The following is a 25,721-nucleotide window of genomic DNA, read 5'->3' on the forward strand; positions in this document are numbered from 1 at the left end:
CTCCATCTAATATCTCCTCCCAGGTCCATTTCCCCATTAAGCGCTGTTCCTCCTTTTCACGCTACTTGGTCCTGGTTTGGTGGGTTATTCTGTCACGGTCGTCATAAGGAGGAGACCAAGGCGCAGCGTGATAAGCGTACATTCCAATTTATTAAACGAATGCAACACTGAACAAAACTATACCAAATAACAAAACGAAACGTGGAGCAATATGACTAGTGCGAACAGGCAACTAAACATAGAATAACAACCCACAAACTAGCCAAGGGATATGGCTACCTAAATACGGTCCCCAATCAGAGACAACGATAAACAGCTGCCTCTGATTGAGAACCAATCTAGGCAACCATAGACATATAAACACCTAGACTAGAAATCCCTAGATATACAAAAACCCCTAGGTCGTTATATAATATCAGGGTTTGTGCCCAATAATCATGTAAAACTAATTGTACATGTAAATAACCCACTGCCATTGGGTTTCCACGGTTTCAGGTTGATCAGGTGGAGGAGTATTGCTATATTGGTGATCTTTGAAGTCATTGGTGAACACTAGTTGTCCTAATCATGTGCATAACTAACTGTATGGACATAGTAGTTTACTACAATCAGACCTGGGTCCAATACATATTTAAAGTATTTGAAATACTTGAGGTGGGATCGATTTAGCTTGCCTGACATGCAGAGTTTGCACTCTGGGGACTATTCCATTGGTTCCAATGTGCCTGATAAGCTAAATCAAGCATACTCCTAGTGTTTGAAATTACATAGCCTTTTCAACCCAGTTCTGACTACAATAATTTATGTGACAACAATATGATCAAATTCAAACACAACAGAAAATCTATTTTTGTCTAGTATTCAAGTTAGTGGATAAACATAATGAATTACTTTTTAACAATTAGTCTAATGGAGGCTTCCAATAGAGTCTATACCTCATCTCGGTCACCAGAGGGCACTTACGTTTTGTTATTTGGAGCCCAGATTGACTCCTTAGTAGGCCCACTGTAGTTTATTACATAGAAATATAATTGCATTCTAGTTCTATGTTTTACTACTCCTAGGATTCACTTTAATTTGCAGTTATAATAAGGAACACAAATATTCCAAACAACAAGAAAGTTAATACATGATGTTTTGAACATGAAGTTTTTTGTCAACACTGTCATAGTCTAAATCTATTACCCCAATCTTACTGATATGAGGATATTTCAAGTGGACTATTGCTGCACTGTTATCTTTACCTTTTCTCGTTCCTCTGCATTTACATCTAATACATTTGTCTATCCCAGTATATGACTCATGATTATCATGATTTCAGAGTCTTTCTAACCTAATTCTCATAGTGGATATAAGCACTGTTTTCGATTGAGACTTACACCTTTATCATTTATATTCTAAAGGCGTAGTATTGATTTTAACCACAATAACAATTTCACCAATATTTTTCTGTGTGGAGCAACCTGTCTCTATTGACCTTACCATTATGGGGTCTTAATATTTGCTTCTATGATTGTGAAGACATTTTTTTTAAATCAATTGGTGAAGAAAATAAACTTAACCATATCTAATGTAGTTTTTAACAAGATGATAGGCTCATTGAATGAAGACCTTTCTTTGTGGATGATGATTTAGAGCAATGAGTGCTTTGAGTGCAATCTAAAGTGATGGATTTCTTCCCCAGGCATCTTCAAATACAAACCACCTTCTACATCTGTTTTTTTTAATAAAGCAAATGTCATTTTACACTTTGAAGGTTTACTTGAAACACTTTCATATTTCACTGGAATCTAACATCACATGTGAGAGGACTGACCCCTCAGCTATTAGCCAGTTTCCTCCTAATGCTAGTATAATGGAGTGGTAATAACAAGATGGCATAGCACTGACACATTCTGTTTGTATCCTTTGCCTGTCCCCTTTTGCTTTCCTTTTGTTCCCTCCTTCATGGAACTCAGAAGCACCTCAGGGCATCATGAAGACATATGTCTCTGCAAAGGAAGAATACTTTGTAAACAAACGATGAGGATGCTATTTCTCACTGTGGGGACATTGTGGAAAGAAAGCAGGAGTTATCATGTGATGTGAATGTTCAAGTGAGTCCCTACCATATACTTGATAAAGTGAACACTAATATTCAAGACAAGTTTGTCCACCCCTTCCCCTCCCCCTTGAAGATCCAAAACACAGAGCTCAAAGTTGACAGACAGTAGCCTATTTTTACCACCTTGCTGAACACATGCATGCAGGTGGTGTAGTGACACTTAGGTGGTGTAGTGACACGTCTGAGAAAGGTGTTATACAAATCCTATGTAGTATAGTGAAGTGAAGAAAGGTTCAGAAGAGAGAGAAAAGGAAGCACTGCTTGGCTTATATACAATATAACCAAAGGGTGCTCATTCGATTCAAGGGTCTGAAAAGACCGAGAACAACATTAGTTGTGGCTCTTAAAAAAAACGTAAACCTGAAAGCCTTCAACAACAAAACCAAGGTACTCCTATTGTGATCTACATTTTAAGCACTTATTTATTACACTCATACTCGGATGAAGAAAGTGTCAAAATGTGACAGTGGTAAGCCAACGGAATAAAGTTTATTTTTAATTTGGATCGCAGAGAGATTGCCTTAATTGTTTTTTTTTGTCGTAGGCTTTCAGTTGGACTGTTTTTCAAGATACATCTTATGTTGTTCTGAATCTGTACAAAGGTAAAATAGGATAGCATAGTATGAACTTTAATGTCCCTCAGAGGAAATGGTCTTAGACACACAGTACTGCTTTAAAACAAACAATACAGCAGCACAGGTGTCAGGGGCACAAGCAGAGCAGTGCCACCAGGAACCAGGAAGAGATTGGGCCCTGGTCAAATGAAGTCCACAATAAAGTGAATAGGGTGCCATTTGGGAAGCATGCAGCCATTGTTTGTGGGGATTAGCTCCTTCTGCATATGGGCTTTATTCCCCAACTCTTTTCCCAGAGATGGACACACACGCTCTGTCTAGAAGCTCAAAGTGGAATCCGGGCACATCAGTCAGTCAATTGGGTCAAAGGTTTTACAAAAGGCTGCAGGGTCACCCTTCAAATCCTCATAAGAGGCGGCCTTTCCCTCTGTGGCTCTGCTGTGGCCCTACAGCCCGGGCCTGGGAAGAGCTGAGTACGCACAGACACTGACTTGTCATTGGGAACAGCCCTGCTAATTTCCAATTTCATGGGAGCTAGAGTCCGGGGCAGGATGGTCAGCCCCAGCGTGGCCCCTGTGTATGCCAGCTCTGCAGGATCCATTGTTGTCGGACAGCCCTGCCGCAGGGTGCCATGTGTGGGGGACACTTTTCCCCGTGACACCCAAGTGTCACCACCAATAACTAACTGTAAGCTGCAAAGTCAGTATGAGGTCGCCATGGAAGGGTTTATTAGGGACCTCGATGGGGTTGTCATGGTTTGAATGGGAACAGGGGCAATAAGTACCAAGATGTCTTTGATGGAGGTTATTTCACTCATTCTGTGTCTCAATCAACTGTGTGTCTTCAGAGTTTACATCAAATAGCTGTCTGACCAATACAACCCAAATGATAATAGCCATAGGCCTACATTTTCATTATCAGGCTTTCAATGTTTGTTAATTTCATCCTTCAATTTTTTTCTCCCAAAAACGATACTTCAATGGGGTTGCCTCAAAACCCTCAACTTCTTTAATTGTGTGATAGGAATACATCATAGGAAGAGGGCTAGAGTTAACCATCATATTTCAGTCGAAAACAATGTGTTTAGTGATCGCTTGACATGCTATTTCTAATTATTATCAGGCCACTGGACACAGGTCAAAATCTAGTTTTGATTTACATTTGGTTGAGTTGTCAACTAACGTGAAATCAACATGAAATAAAATACATATTTCACCATGCCATTGGATTTAAGTTAAAAGTTGAGTGAAAAAAATATTAAATTCCCTTACGTTGATGACTTTGCAAATCCAATCCGTTTTCCAAGTTGATTCAACGTCATCACATAGAAACAGTGCTTGGATGAGAAATAACGTTGATTCAACCAGTTTTTGCACAGTGGAAGATGACTTCTGTTAAACAGATTGGAAAACGGAGATAAACTCCACACTTCCTCTCTTACTTTCCATTTGACTGGCCACAGACCTGTGGACCAGTAACACACGTTCAACTTGTCTTAACGACAGCCTTATGATCAAAGGGGCTTCTTTGATCATAAGGCTAACCTGTGGTTGTTCTTTAGGAGAAGAGAGGGAGGGCCAGAGTAGGAAGAATAGGTAGCAGGGTTAAGGGAGGATATCAAACCAAGCTGAATGTAGTTCCATTGTTTTTGTTATGGGCTGATTGAGATGTCGCTGACATGGAAAATGACTTGCACATGGCCCTGAGAAATTCTGTAAATGTAAATGCATGATTGTGTGTGTGTGTGTGTTAGTGAGACAGAGAGGAGAGAAGAGAGAAAAGAGAGGAGAGAGTGTGTGTATAGATGTGTGTGAGAGAGAGGTTTTACTCAACTTACCACATGTTTAAGGAAAAGAGCTGGACTTCACGCAGGCAAAAAGTCGCGGACATCTATAAAAATCTGTTCAGGAAGAGAGGACTTATTTAGAGTCTTACATAAAGAGATTACTGGCTGTGTGTGTGTTTGTATGAACATATAACCAATAACCCCCCCCAAAACAAAACCATGCCCACACCCCATATAGGCCCCCTCAGATCAGACCTATGCCCCTCATGCCCAACGCATGCCCCCCACTCCCGCAAATAGGGCCCTCACATTAAAGTCACACATACACCCAGGCCGTGAGCAGGCAAACAGGCACTAGCGACTCCTGTGGTAGGCCGGGCGCAGTGCACCCTGACATGGTCGCCAGATATACAGTCAGACCTCCGACACGTTTCCTCCGACACGTTCTTACACATTCCCACTCTTACACCAGCCCAAGCCAATGCCATGTACCAGATGCTCAGCAGGCTCTGTTCACACTTACTGGTCTGAGGCCAAACCACACAACTAACAACACTGGACATTTTTCTTTCTTTTTTTTACCCATTTTTCTCCCCAATTTCATGGTATGTAATTGGTAGTTACAGTCTTGTCACATCGCTGCAACTCCCGAAGGTCGAGAGCTGTACGTCCTCTGAAACACAACCCAACCAAGCCACACTGCTTCTTGACACAATGCCCTCTAAACCCGGAAGCCAGCCACACCAATGTGTTGGAGGAAACACTGTATATCTGGCGATCATGCCACAGGAGTCGCTAGTGCGTGATGGGACAAGGACATCCCTGCCGGACAAACCCCTAACTCGGACGACGCTGTGCTCAGCCCCATGGGTCTCCCGGTCGCGGCCGGCTGCGACAGTGCCTGGACTCGAACCCAGAATCCCTAGATGCACAACTAGCACTGTGATGCAATGCCTTAGACCACTGTACCACTCGGGAGGCAACACTGGACACTTTATGGAACACAAAGCCTTCACTATCTCATCCTGGAATATCCGAGGCCTGATGTTATCTGCCTTTGGCCTAAAGAGCAGGAACCTGGACGTTAAAAGTACAGACATTGTCATGCTACAAGAAACATGGTATAGAAGAGATGGACCTACTGGTTGCCCTCTAGGTTACAGTGAGCTCGTACCAAACTACCAGGAGTAAAACAGGGAAGGGACTCAGGGGGTATGCTAATTTGGTATAGAGCAGACATAACTCACTCTACTAAATTAATCAAAACAGGAACTTTACATTTGTCTAGAATTTTTTTTTATCTCAACAGAGAAAAATATCCTCCTGTGTGCTACCTATACCCCCCCCCCGCCCACTAGAATCCCCATACTTTAATGAAGACAGCTTCTCCATCCTGGAGGGGGAAATCAATCATTTCCAGGCCTAAGGATATGTACTAGTTTGTGGTGAACTAAAAATAGAACTGGACAAGAACCTGACACCCTCAGCACGCAGGTGTCATAGTTCTTCAAGAACAGTGGGTTTGGTAAAGTGAGTTTGGCCTATTTTAAAGATTCCTGGACGGCTCTCCAGGTGCCCGTCGAGCGCTGCACCCATTCTTCCACCGCAGGAGCCTCGGTCTGGCTTTGATGCCATGGAGCCAGGACCGGCTGGTAGCCCAACACGCACTGGAACAGGGACATGTTAGTAGAGGAGTGGCGGAGGGAGTTCTGAGCTAGAGCCGCCCATGGGGACGTACCTCGCCCACTCAGCAGGCCGGTCCGGCAATACGACCTGAGAAACCTACCCACATCCTGGTTTACTTTCTCCACCTGCCAATTACTCTTGGGGTGGAAACCCGAGGTCAGGCTGACCGAGACCCCCAGCCGTTCCATGAACACCCTCCAAACTCTGGACGTGAACTGGGGACCCCGATCAGAAATGATGTCCTCAGGCACCCCATAGTCCTGGAAGACATGGGTAAACAGAGTCTCCGCAGTCTGTAGGGCCGTAGGGAGACCTGGCAACGGGATGAGACGGCAACGACCAGGATCGATCCACAACGAACAGGATCGTGGTGTTTCCCTGAGACGGGGGAAGGTCGGTGAGAAAGTCCACCGACAAGTGCGACCACGGCCGTTGTGGAACGGGGAGGGGCTGTAACTTCCCTCTAGGCAGGTGTCGAGGAGCCTTGTTCTGAGTGCACACCGAGCAGGAGGAGACATAAAACCTCACATCCTTTACCAACGTGGGCCACCAGTACCTCCCCCTAAGATTCCGCACTGTCCTCTTGATCCCAGGATGACCCGTAGAGGGTAGTGTATGGGCCCATCGAATCAACTTATCACGGACACCAAGCGGCACGTACTGAACCCCTGCTGGACACTGGGGGGGTGCAGGCTCCAACCGTAACGCCCGCCTGATCACCGCATCCACCTCCCATACCACCGGTGCCATCAGACATGAAGCTGGGATGATGGGAGTCGGCTCGATGGGCCGCTCCTCGTGTCATAAAGGTGGGAGAGCGTGTCGGCCTTCGTATTTTGGGAGCCAGGCCAATATGAAATCGTAAAACAAAAACGGGTAAAGAACATGGCCCACCTGGCCTGACGCAGATTCAGTCTCCTCGCTGCCCGGATATACTCAAGATTACGATGGTCAGTCCAGATGAGGAAAGGGTGCTTGGCCCCCTCAAGCCAATGTCTCCACACCTTCAGAGCCTTGACTACAGCTAACAACTCCCGGTCCCCCACGTCATAGTTCCGCTCGGCCGGACCGAGCTTCTTCAGAAAAAAAGCACATGAGGCGGAGCTTTGGTAGCGTGCCCGTGAGCTGTGATAGCACGGCTCCCTCCCCAGCCTCGGACGCGTCCACCTCCACTATGAACACTAAAGAGGGATCCGGATTAGCCAGCACGGGAGCGTTGGTGAACAGCTCCTTCAGCTGACCAGCGCAAGAGCACGCCCCACCCCTTCAGCAGTGAGGTAATGGGAGCAGCCACCTGACCAAAACCCCGGATAAACCTCCGGTAGTAATTGGCATACCCTAACAACCGCTGCACTTCCTTTACTGTGGTCGGAGTCGGCCAATTACTCATGGCTGTAACGCGGTCACACTCCATCACCACCCCAGAGGTGGAAATGCGATAACCCAGGAAGGAAACGGTTTGTTTGGAGAACACACATTTCTCAGCCTTGACGTACGCGTGTGGCAGAATAGATCAGTATGTCATCGATATACACTACCACCCCCTGCCCATGCAGGTCTCTGAGAATCTCGTCTACGAAAGATTGGAAAATGTCTGGAGCATTCTTCAACCCATACGGCATGACGAGGTTCTCATAATGGCCAGATGTGGTACTAAACGCGGTCTTCCACTCATCTCCCTCCCGGATACGCATCAGATTATACGCACTCCTAAGGTCCAGTTCTGTGAAGAAACGCACCCCGTGAAATGATTCCACCGCCGTGGCGATGAGAGGTAGCGGGTAACTAAACCCCACAGTGATGGAATTTAGACCTCTATAATCAATGCACGGATGCAGACCTCCCTCCTTCTTCTTCACAAAAAAGAAGCTTGAGGAGACAGGTGACGTGGAGGGCCGAATGTTCCCCTGTCCCAGAGATTCAGTGACGTATGTCTCCATAGCCACTGTCTCCTCCTGGGACAACGGGTACACGTGACTCCTGGGAAGTGCAGCGTTTACCAGGAGGTTTATCTCGCAATCCCCTCGTCAATGAGGTGGTAATTGGGTCGCCCTCTTCTTACAGAAGGCGATAGCCAAATCGGCATATTCAGAGGGAATGCGAACAGTGGAAACCTGGTCTGGGCTCTCCACCATCTTCTCACTGATGGAAACTCCTATGCACCTGCCTGAACACTCCTCTGACCACCCTCGGAGAGCCCCTTGTCTCCATGAAATCTCCGGATTGTGATTAGCCAGCCAGGGAATTCCCAGCACCACTGGAAACGCAGGTGAATCAATAAGGAAGAGACTAATCCGCTCCTTATGATTCCCCTGTGTTACCATGTCAAGTGGAACCGTGTCCTCCCTGACCAGCCCTGACTCTATTGGTCGGCTATCTAAGGAGTGCACAGGAAAGGTTGGTCTAACGACACCAGGGGAATCCCTAGCCTTAAAGCGAGCCCACGATCCATAAAGTTCCCAGCTGCGCCTGAATCGACTAGCGCCTTATGCTGTAGATAGAGAGAAAAACCAAGGGGAAAAAATAGTAAGAACATATGGCCAACAGGGAGCTCTGAGTGAGTCTGGTGCTGACTCACCTGGGGTGAACGGGGAGTGCTCTGCCTGCCTTCCCGACTCCCAGATGAGCTCCTCCAGCACCGCTCGGCAGTGTGTCCTCTCCGACCACACCTGGTGCAGGAGGAGCCTCCTCCTCCAGTCCCCCACGACGCGGCCCCACCTAACTCCATGGGGATTGGAGCGAGAGGGCCTGGAAGTGGAATCAACAGGGCCCGTTCTGGACGCCCGCGGGCAGCCAGCAGGTTGTCCAATTGGATGGACATGTCAATCAGTTCATTGAGGGAGAGGGTGGTGTCCCGACAAGCTAGCCCCCCTGTGGATGTCCTCCCGGAGGCTACAACGATAGTGGTCCATCAAGACCCTGTCGTTACACCCCACCCTGGCAGTCCAAGGTCCGGAACTCTAGCGCAAAGTCCTGCGCGCTCCTCGTCTCCTGTCGCAGGTGGAACAGCCGTTCACCCGCCGCTCGGCCCTCTGGTGGGTGAACTCGGGGTAGTGATCCCTCACCGAATCTGGGCCATTCCACACTGCGTTGTCCCACTCCAGGGATCGACCAGTCAGACAGGAGACGAGGACGCTCACACTCTCCTCCCCCGAGGGAGTCGGAGGAACGGTAGCCAGGTACAGCTCCAGCTGTAGTAGGAACCCCTGGCACCCAGCCGCCATTCCATCATATTCCCTGGGGAGCGCCAGACACAGGGCACCGGATCCGGATGCTGGAGGAGGGGTAGGTGGTGCTGGCGGAAGCGGAGCTGGGGGTGATTTAGGGAGGTCACTCCTCTCCCATCGGTCCATCCTCTCCATCATCTGGTCCATTGCCGACCCGATCCGGTGGAGAATGGCCGTATGATGGAGTACTCGCTCCTCCATCGATGGGAGAGGAGGTGTCGCTGCTCCTGCTGACTCCATTTAAAGGGTCAGAGTTCTTCAAGAACACTGGGTTTGGAGTCAGGTGCAGAGAGACTGGGGGTTCGAATAAATGTATATTTTTTATTCCCGGGAAAACGGTCACGCCAAAAACACAAGGCGCATTAACTGACCGACCCATACACAGGACCTAAAACTGTCCGGAAAAATAAGATACAAACGAACATCCACAAACTAACAGCATAGCAATCCCGCACAAACCTAGGCGGCCCTAACAGGCTTAAATAGACAAAAATCAAGAAACACAAAAAGGAACAGGTGAAACTAATAAGACCAAACGAACAGAAAAGGAAAAAGGGATCGGTGGCAGCTAGTAGACTGGCGACGAGCACCAAGCACCGCCCGAACAGGTAGGGGAGCCACCTTCGGTGGGAGTCGTGACAGCAGGGTGACAAACACCTACCTGGAGGTGACAGCATTCCCTCCCCCATATGCCCCCCTGGGCACATTTACATTACATTTAAGTCATTTAGCAGACGCTCTTATCCAGAGCGACTTACAAATTGGTGAATTCACCTTCTGACATCCAGTGGAACAGCCACTTTACAATAGTGCATCTAAATCATTTAAGGGGGGTGAGAAGGATTACTTTATCCTATCCTAGGTATTCCTTGAAGAGGTGGGGTTTCAGGTGTCTCCGGAAGGTGGTGATTGACTCCGCTGTCCTGGCGTCGTGAGGGAGTTTGTTCCACCATTGGGGGGCCAGAGCAGCGAACAGTTTTGACTGGGCTGAGCAGGAACTGTACTTCCTCAGTGGTAGGGAGGCGAGCAGGCCAGAGGTGGATGAACGCAGTGCCCTTGTTTGGGTGTAGGGCCTGATCAGAGCCTGGAGGTACTGCGGTGCCGTTCCCCTCACAGCTCCGTAGGCAAGCACCATGGTCTTGTAGCGGATGCGAGCTTCAACTGGAAGCCAGTGGAGAGAGCGGAGGAGCGGGGTGACGTGAGAGAACTTGGGAAGGTTGAACACCAGACGGGCTGCGGCGTTCTGGATGAGTTGTAGAGGTTTAATGGCACAGGCAGGGAGCCCAGCCAACAGCGAGTTGCAGTAATCCAGACGGGAGATGACAAGTGCCTGGATTAGGACCTGCGCCGCTTCCTGTGTGAGGCAGGGTCATACTCTGCGGATGTTGTAGAGCATGAACCTACAGGAACGGGCCACCGCCTTGATGTTAGTTGAGAACGACAGGGTGTTGTCCAGGATCACGCCAAGGTTCTTAGCGCTCTGGGAGGAGGACACAATGGAGTTGTCAACCGTGATGGCGAGATCATGGAACGGGCAGTCCTTCCCCGGGAGGAAGAGCAGCTCCATCTTGCCGAGGTTCAGCTTGAGGTGGTGATCCGTCATCCACACTGATATGTCTGCCAGACATGCAGAGATGCGATTCGCCACCTGGTCATCAGAAGGGGAAAGGAGAAGATTAATTGTGTGTCGTCTGCATAGCAATGATAGGAGAGAACATGTGAGGTTATGACAGAGCCAAGTGACTTGGTGTATAGCGAGAATAGGAGAGGGCCTAGAACAGAGCCCTGGGGGACACCAGTGGTGAGAGCGCGTGGCGAGGAGACAGATTCTCGCCACGCCACCTGGTAGGAGCGACCTGTCAGGTAGGACGCAATCCAAGCGTGGGCCGCGCCGGAGATGCCCAACTCGGAGAGGGTGGAGAGGAGGATCTGATGGTTCACAGTATCGAAGGCAGCCGATAGGTCTAGAAGGATGAGAGCAGAGGAGAGAGAGTTAGCTTTAGCAGTGCGGAGCGCCTCCGTGATACAGAGAAGAGCAGTCTCAGTTGAATGACTAGTCTTGAAACCTGACTGATTTGGATCAAGAAGGTCATTCTGAGAGAGATAGCGGGAGAGCTGGCCAAGGGCGGCACGTTCAAGAGTTTTGGAGAGAAAAGAAAGAAGGGATACTGGTCTGTAGTTGTTGACATCGGAGGGATCGAGTGTAGGTTTTTTCAGAAGGGGTGCAACTCTCGCTCTCTTGAAGACGGAAGGGACGTAGCCAGTGGTCAGGGATGAGTTGATGAGTGAGGTGAGGTAAGGGAGAAGGTCTCCGGAAATGGTCTGGAGAAGAGAGGAGGGGATAGGGTAAAGCGGGCAGGTTGTTGGGCGGCCGGCCGTCACAAGAAGCGAGATTTCATCTGGAGAGAGAGGGGAGAAAGAGGTCAGAGCACAGGGTAGGGCAGTGTGAGCAGAACCAGTGGTGTCGTTTGACTTAGCAAACGAGGATCGGATGTCATCGACCTTCTTTTCAAAATGGTTGACGAAGTCATCTGCAGAGAGGGAGGAGGGGGGAGGGGGAGGAGGATTCAGGAGGGAGGAGAAGGTGGCAAAGAGCTTCCTAGGGTTAGAGGCAGATGCTTGGAATTTAGAGTGGAAGATAGTGGCTTTAGCAGCAGAGACAGAGGAGGAAAATGTAGAGAGGAGGGAGTGAAAGGATGCCAGGTCCGCAGGGAGGCGAGTTTTCCTCCATTTCCGCTCGGCTGCCCGGAGCACTGTTCTGTGAGCTCGCAATGAGTCGTCGAGCCACGGAGCGGGAGGGGAGGACCGAGCCGGCCTGGAGGATAGGGGACATAGGGAGTCAAAGGATGCAGAAAGGGAAGAGAGGAGGGTTGAGGAGGCAGAATCAGGAGATAGGTTGGAGAAGGTATGAGCAGAGGGAAGAGATGATAGGATGGAAGAGGAGAGAGTAGCGGGGGAGAGAGAGCGAAGGTTGGGACGGCGCGATACCATCCGAGTAGGGGCAGTGTGGGAAGTGTTGGATGAGAGCGAGAGGGAAAAGGATACAAGGTAGTGGTCGGAGACTTGGAGGGGAGTTGCAATGAGGTTAGTGGAAGAACAGCATCTAGTAAAGATGAGGTCGAGCGTATTGCCTGCCTTGTGAGTAGGGGGAAGGTGAGAGGGTGAGGTCAAAAGAGGAGAGGAGTGGAAAGAAGGAGGCAGAGAGGAATGAGTCAAAGGTAGACGTGGGGAGGTTAAAGTCGCCCAGGACTGTGAGAGGTGAGCCGTCCTCAGGAAAGGAGCTTATCAAGGCATCAAGCTCATTGATGAACTCTCCGAGGAAACCTGGAGGGCGATAAATGATAAGGATGTTAAGCTTGAAAGGGCTGGTAACTGTGACAGCATGGAATTCAAAGGAGGCGATAGACAGATGGGTAAGGGGAGAAAGAGAGAATGACCACTTGGGAGAGATGAGGATCCCGGTGCCACCACCCCGCTGACAAGAAGCTCTCGGGGTGTGCGAGAACACGTGGGCGGACGAAGAGAGAGCAGTAGGAGTAGCAGTGTTATCTGTGGTGATCCATGTTTCCGTCAGAGCCAAGAAGTCGAGGGACTGGAGGGAGGCATAGGCTGAGATGAACTCTGCCTTGTTGGCCGCAGATCGGCAGTTCCAGAGGCTACCGGAGACCTGGAACTCCACGTGGGTCGTGCGTGCTGGGACCACCAGATTAGGGTGGCCGCGGCCACGCGGTGTGGAGCGTTTGTATGGTCTGTGCAGAGAGGAGAGAACAGGGATAGATAGACACATAGTTGACAGGCTACAGAAGAGGCTACGCTAATGCAAAGGAGATTGGAATGACAAGTGGACTACACGTCTCGAATGTTCAGAAAGTTAAGCTTACGTAGCAAGAATCTTATTGACTAAAATGATTGAAATGATACAGTACTGCTGGAGTAGGCTAGCTGGCAGTGGCTGCACAACTTCGACAACATATCCAACAAAAACGGGTCACAACTCCTGCAGCTCTGTCGCACGCTGGGTATGTACATAGTCAATGGTAGGCTTAGGGGGGACTAATACAGTAGGTAGATCATCTCTTGGCAGTAGTACTGTAGACTACTTTATCACTGACCTCAACCCAGGGTCTCTCTGAGCGTTTAGAGCAAAATCACAGCAAAATCACAGCAATACTCAAACATGAGGCATCAAAGCCAAAGGAACTGAATAATATTAAGAAATGCTATAGATGGAAGGAAAGTAATGTGGAAACCTACCAAAAAACAATTAGGTAACAGCAAATTCAATCCCTTTTAGACAATGTTTCACTGTAATAGTGAACGTGTAAACTTGGAGGTAGAAAACCTAAACAGTATATTTGACCTTTCAGCTTCCCTATCAAATCTAAAAAGCAGAAAAACTAAGAAAATTAACAAGAATGACAAATGGTTTAATGAAGAATGCAAAGACCTAAGAAAGAAATTGAGAAACCTATCCAACCAAAAACATAGAGACCCAGGAAACCTGACCCTATGCCTTCACTATGGTGAATCACTGAAACAATGCAGAAATACACTATGGAAAAAGAAGGAACAGCACGTCAGAAATCAGCTCAATGTAATTGAAGAATCCATAGACTCTAACCACTTTTGGGAAAATTGGAAAATAATAAATTGTCAAACCCTTATCTGTTTCACCTGTCCTTGTGATTGTCTCCACCCCCTCCAGGTGTCACCCATCTTCCCCGTTATCCCCCGTGTATTTATACCTGCGTTCTCTGTTTGTCTGTTGCCAGTTTGTCTTTTTTGTCAAGTCAACCAGCATTTTTGTTATCAGCTCCTGCTTTTCCCAGTCTCTATTTTTCTCGCCCTCCTGGTTTTGACCCTTGCCTGACCACTCTGCCTTCCCTGACCCTGAGCCTGCCTGCCGTCCGGTACCGTTGCCCCACCTCTGGTTTGCTGACCCCTGCCTGCCTTGAGCTGTCTAATGCCTGCCCTTGAGCTGTCTATTGCCTAAAACCTTGTCAATAAGAAGTGTCTGCGTCTGGGTCTTACCTTGATTCCTGATAAAACTCTTTGTGTTATTGTTTGTTATCTATCCAAAACAAAGATGTATGGATAAACAACTTCTCCAATCTTATTGGCCCTATATCAAAGAACAAACAGCAAAAACCTATACATGATCAAATGCAAATCGTAGAATCAACTAGACTCCAATTACATCGAATGAACTACAGGACAATATACAAGCACTCCAAAACAGCATGTGGTGTTGATTGTATACTAAATTAAATTATAAAATATACAAATTCCATTTGGCTATACTTAAAACTCTTTAATGTCATCCTTAGCTCGGGCATCTTCCCCAATATTTGGAACCGACGACTGATCCACATAAGTGGAGCAGACTCGTACATTTCCTCAGTGAAAGTAATGTAGTGAGCAAATGTCAAATTGTCTTTTTTCCAAATTACCATACGACAGACCGCCTATTCACCCTGCACACCCTAATTGACAAGCAAACAAACCAAAACAAAGGCTAAGTCTTCTCATGCTTTGTTGATTTCAAAAAAGCTTTTGACTCAATTTGCAAATTGATTGAAAGTGGTGTTGGGGAAAAACATACATTATAAAATCCATATACACAAAAAACAAGTGTGCGGTTAAATTTGGCATAAAACACACACATTTCTTTCTACATGGCCATGGGGTGAGGCAGGGATGCAGCTTAAGCCCCACCCTCTTCAACATATCAAGGTTACATTTTTTTTAAACATATCAATGATTTGGCGAGAGCACTAGAATAGTCTGCAGCACCCGACCTCACCATACTAGGATCTGAAGTCAAATATCTTACTGTTCGCTGATGATCTGGTACTTCTGTCCCCAACCAAGGAGGGCCTACAGCAGCACCAAGAACTTCTGCACAGATTCTGTCAGACCTGGGCCCTGACAGTACATTTCAGTAAGTGAAAAATAATGGTGTCCCAAAAAAGGTCCAGTTGCCAGGACCACAAATACAAATTCCATCTAGGAACTGTTGCCCTAGAGCACACAAAAAACTATACATAATTTTGCCTAAACATCAGCGCCACAGGTAACTTCCACAAAGCTTTGAACGATTTGCGAGACAAGTGAAGAAGGGCCTTCTATGCCATTAAAAGGAACATTAAATGGGGCGGCAGGGTAGCCTAGTGGTTAGAGCGTTGGACTAGCAACCGGAAGGTTGCAAGTTCAAATCTCCGAGCTGACAAGGTACAAATCTGTCGTTCTGCACCTGAACAGGCAGTTAACCCACTGTTCCTAGGCCGTCATTGAAAATAAGAATTTGTTCTTAACTGACTTGCCTAGTTAAATAAAGGTTAAATAAATAAAAATAAAATTCGACATACCAATTAGGATCTGGCAAAAAATACTTGAATCATTTATAGAACCCATTGCCCTATGGTTGTGAGGTCTGGGGTCTGCTCATCAACCAGTAATTCACAAAATGGGACAAACACCAAATTGAGACTGCATGCAGAATTCTGCAAAAATATAATTTATCAATGTAAAAACACCAAATAATGAATGCAGAGCTGAATTAGGCCGATATCCACTAATGATCAAAATCCAGAAAAGTGCTGTTAAATTCTACAACCACCTAAAAGGAAGCGATTCCCTAACCTTCCATAACAAAGCCATCACCGAGAGATGAACATGGAGAAGAGTCCCCTAAGCAAGTTGGTCCTGGGGCTCTGTTCACAAACACAAACAGACCCACAAATAATTACTTGACACATTGGAAGAATTAACAAAAAAACTGAGCAAACTAGAATGCTATTTGGCTCTTAACAGAGCATACACAGTGGCAGAATACCTAACCACTGTGACTGACCCAAATTTAAGGAAAGCTTTGACTATGTTCAACCGCAGTGAGCATAGCCTTGCGATTGAAAAAGGCCGCCGTAGGCAGACCTGGCTCTCAAGAGAAAACAGTCTATGTGCACACTGCCCACAAAATGAGGTGGAAACTAAGCAGCACTTCCTATCCTCCTGCAAAACATATGACCATATTAGAGACACATATTTCCCTCAGATTTCACAGACTGACAAAGAATTTGAAAACAAACCCAATTTGATTAAACTCCCATATCTATTGTGTGCAATACTGCAGTGTGCCATCACAGCGGCAAGATTTGTGACCTGTTGCCACAAGAAAAGGGCAACCAGTGAAGAACAGGCACCATTGTAAATACATCCCCTATTTATGTTTATTTATTTTCCCTTTTGTACTTTAATTATTTGCACATGATATGGCATTTGAAATGCCTTTTTTCATTTGGAAGTTTTGTGATTTTAATGTTTACTGCAAAACATCTGTATTGTTTATTTCAGTTTTGTTTATTATCTATTTTACTTTCTTTGGCAATGTAAACATAGGTTTCCCATGCCAATAAAGCCCCCTTAAATTGAAATTGAAATGAAATTGAAATTGAGTGTGTGTGTCAAGATAGAAAAACTGACAGCATACTTGTTCAATTTAACAAATTGTCCATAAGCAGCTAACCCTTTACTCTCTCCCCTCAAATTCAAATGCTGTGTTTGTGTGTGTGTGTGTGTGTGTGTGTGTGTGTGTGTGTGTGTGTGTGTGTGTGTGTGTGTGTGTGTGTGTGTGTGTGTGTGTGTGTGCGTGCGTGCGTGCGTGCGTGCGTGCTTGTGTGTGTGAACGTGTTTAACACTATACTTGTGGGGACTAGAAGTTTGACCAACTGGGGACACTTTTAGGGGGTTAAGATTAGAATACATGTTAGGATTAGAATTAGGATTAGGAGCTAGGGTTTGTTTTAGAATTAGGAGTTAGGGTTAGGTTTAGGGTTAAGGTTTTGGGATTAAAGTTAGGGTTAGGTTTAGGGTTAGGGGTTAGGCAAAAAACAATTTTGAATGGGACTGGATTGTTTGTCCCCACAAGGTTAGTTATACAAGACTGTGTGTGAGTGTGTGTGTCTCCTCTCCTGGTTTTTAAACGATTTGTCTAGATCTCCATTCGTTTTTATATTGTTCATCAGAGTCAAAATTAGAGCATTTCTCAACATTTCTCTCATCTGTATTTCAGCTGTTCTTTCTCTCTCTCTGTCACTCTAGCTTTTGCTCTCTCTCTCTCCCTTTACCTTCTTTTCTTCAGGCTCTCTGGGATTCAATTGAAAGGCAATGAGGCAGCTAATGCGCAGAAAGATAGAAATTTACTTGCTTTAAGTTCATGCTGCAGCCTTTTCTCAAAGAGCACATTCAGCTGCCCCGGAGCACAACAATATGAGGCCATAGAAATAAAGTCTGCAAGGAGCTTCGTTGCGGCAACATGATGGTTCAGTTCATGGCCCATTTACCTCCAATGCACCCCGCTTTCTCCAGCTATATTTTTATATTTTCCTCTCTTTCAGGGAGACATCTCCAGAGCAGGCCCTCCTGCGGTGAGGTCGCAATTAAATGCATTGATATAAACTTAGAACAATTTGTCTCTTGAACGGTTTCAAATATTTTAAAATTTGAAGAGAGAAGGTAGCGGATAGAAAGATTGCAAAGCAGATTGGGCGGTATATGTATAACGCTTGTCAGTTCTGGAATATTTTTTAGGAAAGTGATTTTAATGTCAATAAAAATAGTACATTTGATTTGTACAAAAAGCATTTTGTTGAAGAACAATCTCAAAGTGCTAAAGAAAAAGTAATACCAGAGAGTGTGAATAGTACAAAGATGTATGTGGGTGGAAAATACTTATTTGATGGAGCGCCTGATGAATAGGAGCTGCATAAAAAACAACCCATGCCATGCTTTCATCCTAGATACATTCCCATTCCATAAAAGTTTAGTAGTGACTGCCCTGATAAGATTGAGGCTGTCCTATTATGGACACCTTAGCTTCAGGTTTAAATGAGATCAGGTGGGTATGAATGACCCCATTTATGAAGTGGTCCAAAGTGGACCAGGTAGATACAGTATCTAATCTTATCTCATTTTGTGTTTTCCAGATTTTCTCTGCATTTCCTGCTTTACTCCTGCACCACTTGACCACAGTCTAACCCCTTGCTGTGAAGATATACACAGGAGGAGTGAAACCATCTCGAGGACAAAATGTAATCACTTTCATCTTCACTATTTTCTCGCCTTCGATTTCAACCCTTTATTGTTAGGAATGTATATCCGCGACTTGCTATCTGTCCCTTTCTCTGTCGCTCCATCTTGCCTTCCACCTTAGTGTAGCCTATCTATGCATTAGATTAGATTACTTATTTACTCGCATGCACAGATGTTGTTGCAGTGTATAGTGAAATATGCTCAGAGCTCCAACAGTGCAGGTGTGAATGAAACAATAATAAATATAATAATAATAATATAAATGTCCATTGGGGTGGGGGTAGGGTAGACTTTGGAGTGGGGGGGTAGGAAGGCCGGGGGGTAGGAGGGGACATGGGGACCAGGTACTGACTAGTGGTGGCTACTGGGGTAGAAGCTCTTGGCCAGTATGTTACTTTTAGCCATGATGCTCCTGCTCACTGCCCACATCTGAGTGATGGAAGCAGGGAGAACATGTCATGGCTCTGATGGCTGAGGTCCCTGATGATCTTCTTGGCCTTCCTGCGACACCTGGGGTTGTAGATGTCCTGAGGGGCAGGCAGTTTGCACCCAATGGTGCGTTCGGCTGAGTGTACCAACCTCTGTAGTGCCTTGGGGTCAGCGGTGGCGGAGTTGCCGTACCAGGCTGTGATGCATGCTCTTGATGGTGCTCTTGATGGTGCTCCTGTAGAACACTGTTGAGTGCCTCTTGGACAGGACAAATTTCTTCAGCCTCCTTAGGTAAAGAGTCGCTGCCATGCCTTCTTCACCACGGTGCCCTTGTGGTTTGACCACTTCAGCTTCTCTCAGATGTTTAAACCAAGGAACTTTAAGTTTTTGACCGCTTCCACAGCGGCCCAGTTAATGAGGATGAGGGCGTGCCCAGCCTAGTTCCTCCTGTAGTCCACAATCAGTTTTGCTGACGTTGAGGGAGAGGTTGTTTACCTGGCACCACACCATCAGTGTGCAGACCTCCTACCTGTAGGCTGTCTCGTTGTTGTTAGTAATCAAGCCTACTACTGTTGTGCCATCAGCAAACTTGATGATGGAGTTGGAACTGTGTGAGGCCACGCTAGGCCGTCAGCAAACTTGATGATGGAGTTGGAACTGTGTGAGGCCACGCTAGGCCGTCAGCAAACTTGATGATGGAGTTGAAACTGTTTAAGGCCACGCAGTCGTGGGTATACAGGGAGTACAGGACGGGACTGAGGACACACCATTGTGGGGCCCTGTGTTGAGGATCAGTGTGGAGGAGGTAATGTTGCCTACCTTCACCACCTGGGGGTGGCCCGTCCGGAAGTCCAGGACCCAGTTGCAGAGGGAGGAGTTCAGTCCCAGGGCTGTGAACTTTGTGGTGAGCTTAGAGGGTACTATGGTATTGAAGGCTGAGCTGTAGTCAATGAACAGCATTCTCACATATGCATTCCTCTTGTCCAGATGGGTGAGAGCAGTGTGCAGTACAATGGCGATTGCATCATCCATGGATCTGTCTGGGTAGTAAACGAATTGGAGAGGGTCGATTATGTCTTTGACTAGCCTCTCAAATCACTTGATGATGATGGAAATGAGCCGTCATTCAGTTCAGTAACTTTCAAGGTGTTCTGCTCGTCCGGTAGGGCGGCATTGGTGTCTGCAACGTGACTGGCTTTCTTTTTGTAATTCGTGATAGTTAGAAGCCCCTGCCACATACTCCTCGCATCCGAATTTCTCCTCCACTTTGTCCCTATACATTACAAAGATTCCAATGTACATTTGCTCCACACAAAACATTTGTATCCAGCATTAGTATTATATCTCTTATAACAATTAATCAAAAGGGACAGATGCACTTTTTGGGTTTGGATATGCAACCATGGTTTCTATTGAAATACATGATTTCGAAAGATCAAAATATTTCACTCAGATTCATTCACTTTAAAAGTAGTCATTTAAATGTGTGCTGAGGACTGGTTTTGCGCTCTTTTATCAATGCTATGTTGATGAAAACAGTCTTGGGTCCATTTCCAATTGCAAACTAGAAACCCGCTTAAAAATATATCCCCTGGCGAATCTGTTCTGGTGTTTTTTTTTTTCTTTGCATGCTTTTTTCATCAATGAAAAATAATTCAAAGAGGTATTCGAATCTCCCCTTTTACCTCTTAAACGGCGCTTTGGCCTTTTCTTTGTGCTCTTTTCTTCTGTAGACCATGAATTCCCATAAAACGATAAAGAGAGAAAAAAACGGCAGGCAGTCATTTTTCCTACAACTGTGTCTACTTCTCCATTGTGTGGCCTTCTCTTTCCTGGAGCAAGAAAAGGGCAAAAACTCCCTGTGATTCATGCTGATCCACAGAGACAGACTGGCTGCACCCAGAGAGACTCCTCATGGTAGCCGCATTCACTATGCCACTTCATTTATTGGAAGTTTTAATCTAATTATTAACTATTTGGGGGATAAAGTGCTTTGTGTCTGTAATAGGCTGGTGGTATCGCTGCACTCTCGTGGCAATGAGAGTTTAGCGCCGGCAGGGCCGGGACAGAGGAGTAGGGGGTGTGTGGCTGGGGGGGCGATCAGGGTTTTGACAAAGCCCTTGTCCAAAAATATTTTGTCAAGTCTTTTACGTGTCATTCTAACAGGGCTTACATTTAGCCAGTGAAAGGACACTAGAAAGGCTGCTTTAAGGCTTGATTGGCAACTGCAAGCACGCTAAATGCTAATGAGACCCAGATGGATAGAAGATTATCACATCGTTTTTTTTCTCACTCTTTCTTTCTCAACACAAAAGTTTTTTCTCCGTCTCCTAAATCCCCCTCCACCATACACACAACCTCCCCAGTCCTCCACCCCTGCTCCCACCCTAAGCCCCTTTTATTGCTCATTTCATACTATTAATAAGCAGGCTAATGGCACCTCTCTTTTCACACTGAATGGAGACAGTAATTAATTCATGGGCTCAGGTTCCTTGATCTGGTCAGTGTTTGGGGTGGGGGGGTGTCAGAGTGAGAGGAGAGGAGAGGAGAGGAGAGGAGAGGAGAGGAGAGGAGAGGAGAGGAGAGGAGAGGAGAGGAGAGGAGAGGAGAGGAGAGGAGAGGAGAGGAGAGGAGAGGAGAGGAGGAATATACACGCTGACAAGAAGTTCAGATGGGATGTGCTTTAGACCGGGAGTATATAGGTTTGTATATGGCTTTCCCCCCTTCACCCCCCAACACACACAAACGTAAAAAGAAGCCCCATTTGTTGGGGTTAGGGCCAATTCATAGAGACTTGCACACAAGTGCACACACACTTTCATTCAGTCACACACACACGCATACAGACCCTGCTGCTGTGCGGGGCTGCAGGGACAGAAGGTGCAGAGGCATATGACAAAGCCTAGGCATGAAATTCAATTAGGAAAGGCCCTGCCTGCGATTTCACAGCCTTCAAATGAGAGAAAGGCTTTTGATATATTGCTACTCCTATTTAAGGCCCATCTAAGCATTACCCTCATTAGCAGACAGCCCACCTCCCAATCCCCCTTTTTCTTCACCTCCACTCCCCTGTTCTATTCTCAGTCCCTCTCAGAGGCAGCCTGGTGTGAGTGTGTGAGTAAGTACGTGTGTGTGTGTTTCTGCGTGCATAATGTGCATGTGTGTGTGCAGAGTTTGGATACAGTTTTAATCATGCGGACCAGTGCTCACAATGTAACATATCTGGAAAGGACCATTGAGGGACTCTTTTGCAAGATGAGTAAAATAATATATTTATGAGTCTACAAATAAAATAAACCATACTTGTATAGATAGAGTAAACAAGGTCCTTGATATACCAAAATGGTTTCATTACGATTCTTTTTGCATTTGTATGTGGAATGGCTGCATGCTCTTCTAGACTATAGTCCATGACAAATAGTTATGGCGCTCTGTCGCTCTACAATAGTCCTATTCTAATCTATCACATGTTCCTGTAGCTTTCACCACTGTGTGTACATTTTCAATTTCTCAATCCACCTTTCCCTGACCCTTTAAAGAGGATTTAAAGTGGATTATTTGGTCTAAAAGCCACTTCACTGGGATGGGTACAAACATTTTATAAACAAGCTGAAGTGAGGAAGTGTCTAGTGTCACACATCAAATTGGGTGGCAGAATAATGATAATGACTAATAAAGCGTTTGAATATCGTAACTTTAATTTACGTCTAGTTATTTGTTATGAGAACACCTACCCCTCACATCGAGACGAGTAAGTCACTTGTGCCTGTAACCCTAACCCCTACCCCCTCCTTCCCCCGATGCCCGTACCCCACCCCAGGTGGCCCTGGATAGGATCCATCTCCCTGTCTTCTCCTCAACTCTCACCCTCGCCCGTCTCACCCGTCCCGTCATGAATACAGCTGCAACCTTCTTTCCTAAAAGAGGAGCGTCTCTCCCCCTGTCAGAGTCCCAGACAGACCCTTTCAGAGCAGGCGACTTCCCCAATGCTATAGCCCTTTTCTTCCACTTTGGACCTGTGTGCATCGTGAGAAGGATGAGGTGTACGTGGACCAGGGCTGGAGATGAAAGCAGGATTAGCATGGCAATGAGGGTGCTTCTCCACCACAACCAAGGCCTGAGTGCTGATCTGGGATCAATTTTGTCTTTTAGATCATAATGACTAAGATTATATGGACAGGGAGGGATTCTACTCTGAGAAGCTTTGTGAATGCGGGCCCAGGCCCCCCTGGTCCACTTTCTCACTATGATCTAAAAATGTAAATTGATCCTAGATCAACACTCGTAATCTGAGATGCTTTATGAATACAGGCCCAGGAGCTGTGCACACATGTATGAAACCAGAGGCAGAGAGGGAGAGAAGGATACTGACATTAGCCTCTACATGCATGCGCATGCATGCAGTAAGTCGAAGGTGCAGTAAGTCTATTTCATGTTTTTTTAAATTATTATTCACTTGAAAACAAATCCACTTGACAATCAAAATGTCATGAACATCTCATGAACAAACATTTCATTATTTCGTAATATTTGTTTTAAACTCATCCACTTGACAACAAATTCGACTAACATTTTGTCTTTTTGCAAAGTCACGGCCAGTTACCATGCATGAGTCCTTTACTCATAGGATATACAGCATTTAAAGACAACCCTTAAAACCGTATAAACTTCATGGCGGTTGAAGCTGCCTTTCCCCAGTGTATTGTGTACGGTGAGGGGGGGGGGGGTTAGGATTGCTAAATGAGTGTGTGTTTAGAAAGACCCCATGAATGTTATGATCCTTCAGCCACCCTCAATGAATTGGTTCACGGTTACTCCCCCACCTCCTTTTTTATTGTCCAGGGGCCATTGGCCCCAACTGATGACTGGGAAGCAATTAGGACTGGCTTGAATGTTAGCAGGTACTGGCAGCTGTCCTTTGTGTGGGTCACAATTTGTGTGTGCGTGTTAGTTCTTCTATCCTTGTGGGGGCCTAAAATCCCCAAAAGTCCCCACGACGATAGCAAAACAAGGAAAATTCTCCCTCATGGGGACATGAGTACAAAGGTTATTTTAAACTTAGGGGTTAGGTTTAGGGTTAAATTAGGGTTAGGATTCAAATTGGTGTTAGGGTTAGGATTAAGGTTAGGGAAAAAAGGATTTTGAATGAAAATACATTTTAGGTCCCCACAAGGATGTGTGTGTGTGTGTGTGTGTGTGTGTGTGTGTGTGTGTGTGTGTGTGTGTGTGTGTGTGTGTGTGTGTGTGTGTGTGTGTGTGTGTGTGTGTGTGTGTGTGTGTGTGTGTGTGTGTGTGTGGAGGGCGATTGGGGAATGCACGTTCATCTGTGTGTGTGGAGGGCAAGTGGGGTTGGGGGGGGCAGACTTAGCCCATCTGTTTGCCTGAACCCCCACAGCTGGGTCTCTTGTTCAGGGAGGCGTAAGGGGCCGACGGGGATCACTCCTCCTCAGTGAAAAATAAAATATATGACAAAAATCCAGGGAGGGAACATTCCCATCCTGACAACCTCCCCTCCTTCCATCTCAAAAATATCCGTGCCCCTCACCTGAAAACAACTGCAGGAACGATTGTCTGTCCATCAAAGCATTGACCTGCTGAGGCTGAGCAGTCGTGAGCAATGTAACCTCCAAGCAACGTAACCTCTGAGCAAATTTCAGGTCTTCTGTGCGCAAACATAAATGCTGTGAAAATTCTGTGCTACTTCAAAAACAATGGAGAAAATGCATCCCATAACATGTTAACATGGAAATAGCTGTTATATCATTCACCCTACAGCAGCAGCCAATGAGTTGTGTTCAATGCCTACATTCCATGAGGCTTTTGAAAAATAAACATTCTTGACATTAACCTGTTTATCCACTTGTCCTTCAGACAAGGAGGTGACTGAAAATGTTGTTGTTTGATGTAAGAAACCACTTTACAAAATAAAATGCATTATTATTCCCAAAGCATTATTACAGAGAATCATACAAAGTATGCTAGCCTCTGCCTATTGGCTAATTAGCTTGATCAAGACTTTCTCCAAATACAACACTGCCACTTTAAGACAAAGAAAAGCTATTTCCCTGACTTGCTTGTCAAAGATGTCTAGAAATGTACATGTTTTGTGCTCTTGTAGGAATAAATCATTCCCCTATTGCTGACTACAAATGATCTATAACTGCGCTAATAACTCACTAACTAGCAAAGGATATGAACTAAATGTGCACTCTTGCTTTGATCTTAAATCAAGAGCATCTACTCACAACCAAAGCTGTAAACACAGTCCAGTTCAAACTAAATGGCACAGATCCATATATGGCAATGGTCTATTTGGATATAGGCCTAATGCAGCTCGGACTGGTTATGCCACACCGGTCTGTGGAGATGATGTGCTGAGGCTATGTGCTGAGACTTGTGCAATAGAATCCTACACCGATATGTTTTGTCTACAACAAAATCTCTTGCTTAGTTCGTTTTGTTTCAGTATGTTGCATTAAAAGTGGCTAATATTGTGTTGATTCGATCACAATTGCCACAGTAAAAGGAAATGTTAATAGTGTTAACTGACAGGGAAAACTCTAGAAAGTTGAGTAAAATTCAATCTCATACTTCTCTCAATGGGCTACACTCTGCATGGCAGTCTCGGGGCTACTGTGTTGCAATCTAGGAGCTACTGCGCACACAGTTTAGAGGGAACATTGGCCGTGAAGAGGACGGTAACCAGAGTTGTTTCCTGCAACATTTCTCTATCTATCGGGCAATCATCTCAATAGGTTAATCTCTCAAACAAACACCTCCACTGTTTGGGCTCCTCCATTGAAGTGGTTGACAGCTAGTGTGTT

The 25,721-nt window shown here is 46.0% G+C and overlaps 1 long non-coding RNA gene across 1 annotated transcript in view; it reads right to left on the bottom strand.

Moving 5' to 3' along the window:
* The window catches only part of LOC135545958 (uncharacterized), a 143,916-nt gene that overhangs the window by 36,302 nt on the left and 81,893 nt on the right, over positions 1–25,721 (bottom strand). The window contains exon 4 of the long non-coding RNA XR_010456526.1: positions 4,517–4,579. This is a non-coding gene — a long non-coding RNA (uncharacterized LOC135545958). The remainder of the gene's footprint in view (positions 1–4,516; positions 4,580–25,721) is intronic.

This window comes from Oncorhynchus masou, chromosome 1, assembly GCF_036934945.1.
Source record: "Oncorhynchus masou masou isolate Uvic2021 chromosome 1, UVic_Omas_1.1, whole genome shotgun sequence".
Lineage (NCBI taxonomy): Eukaryota > Metazoa > Chordata > Actinopteri > Salmoniformes > Salmonidae > Oncorhynchus > Oncorhynchus masou.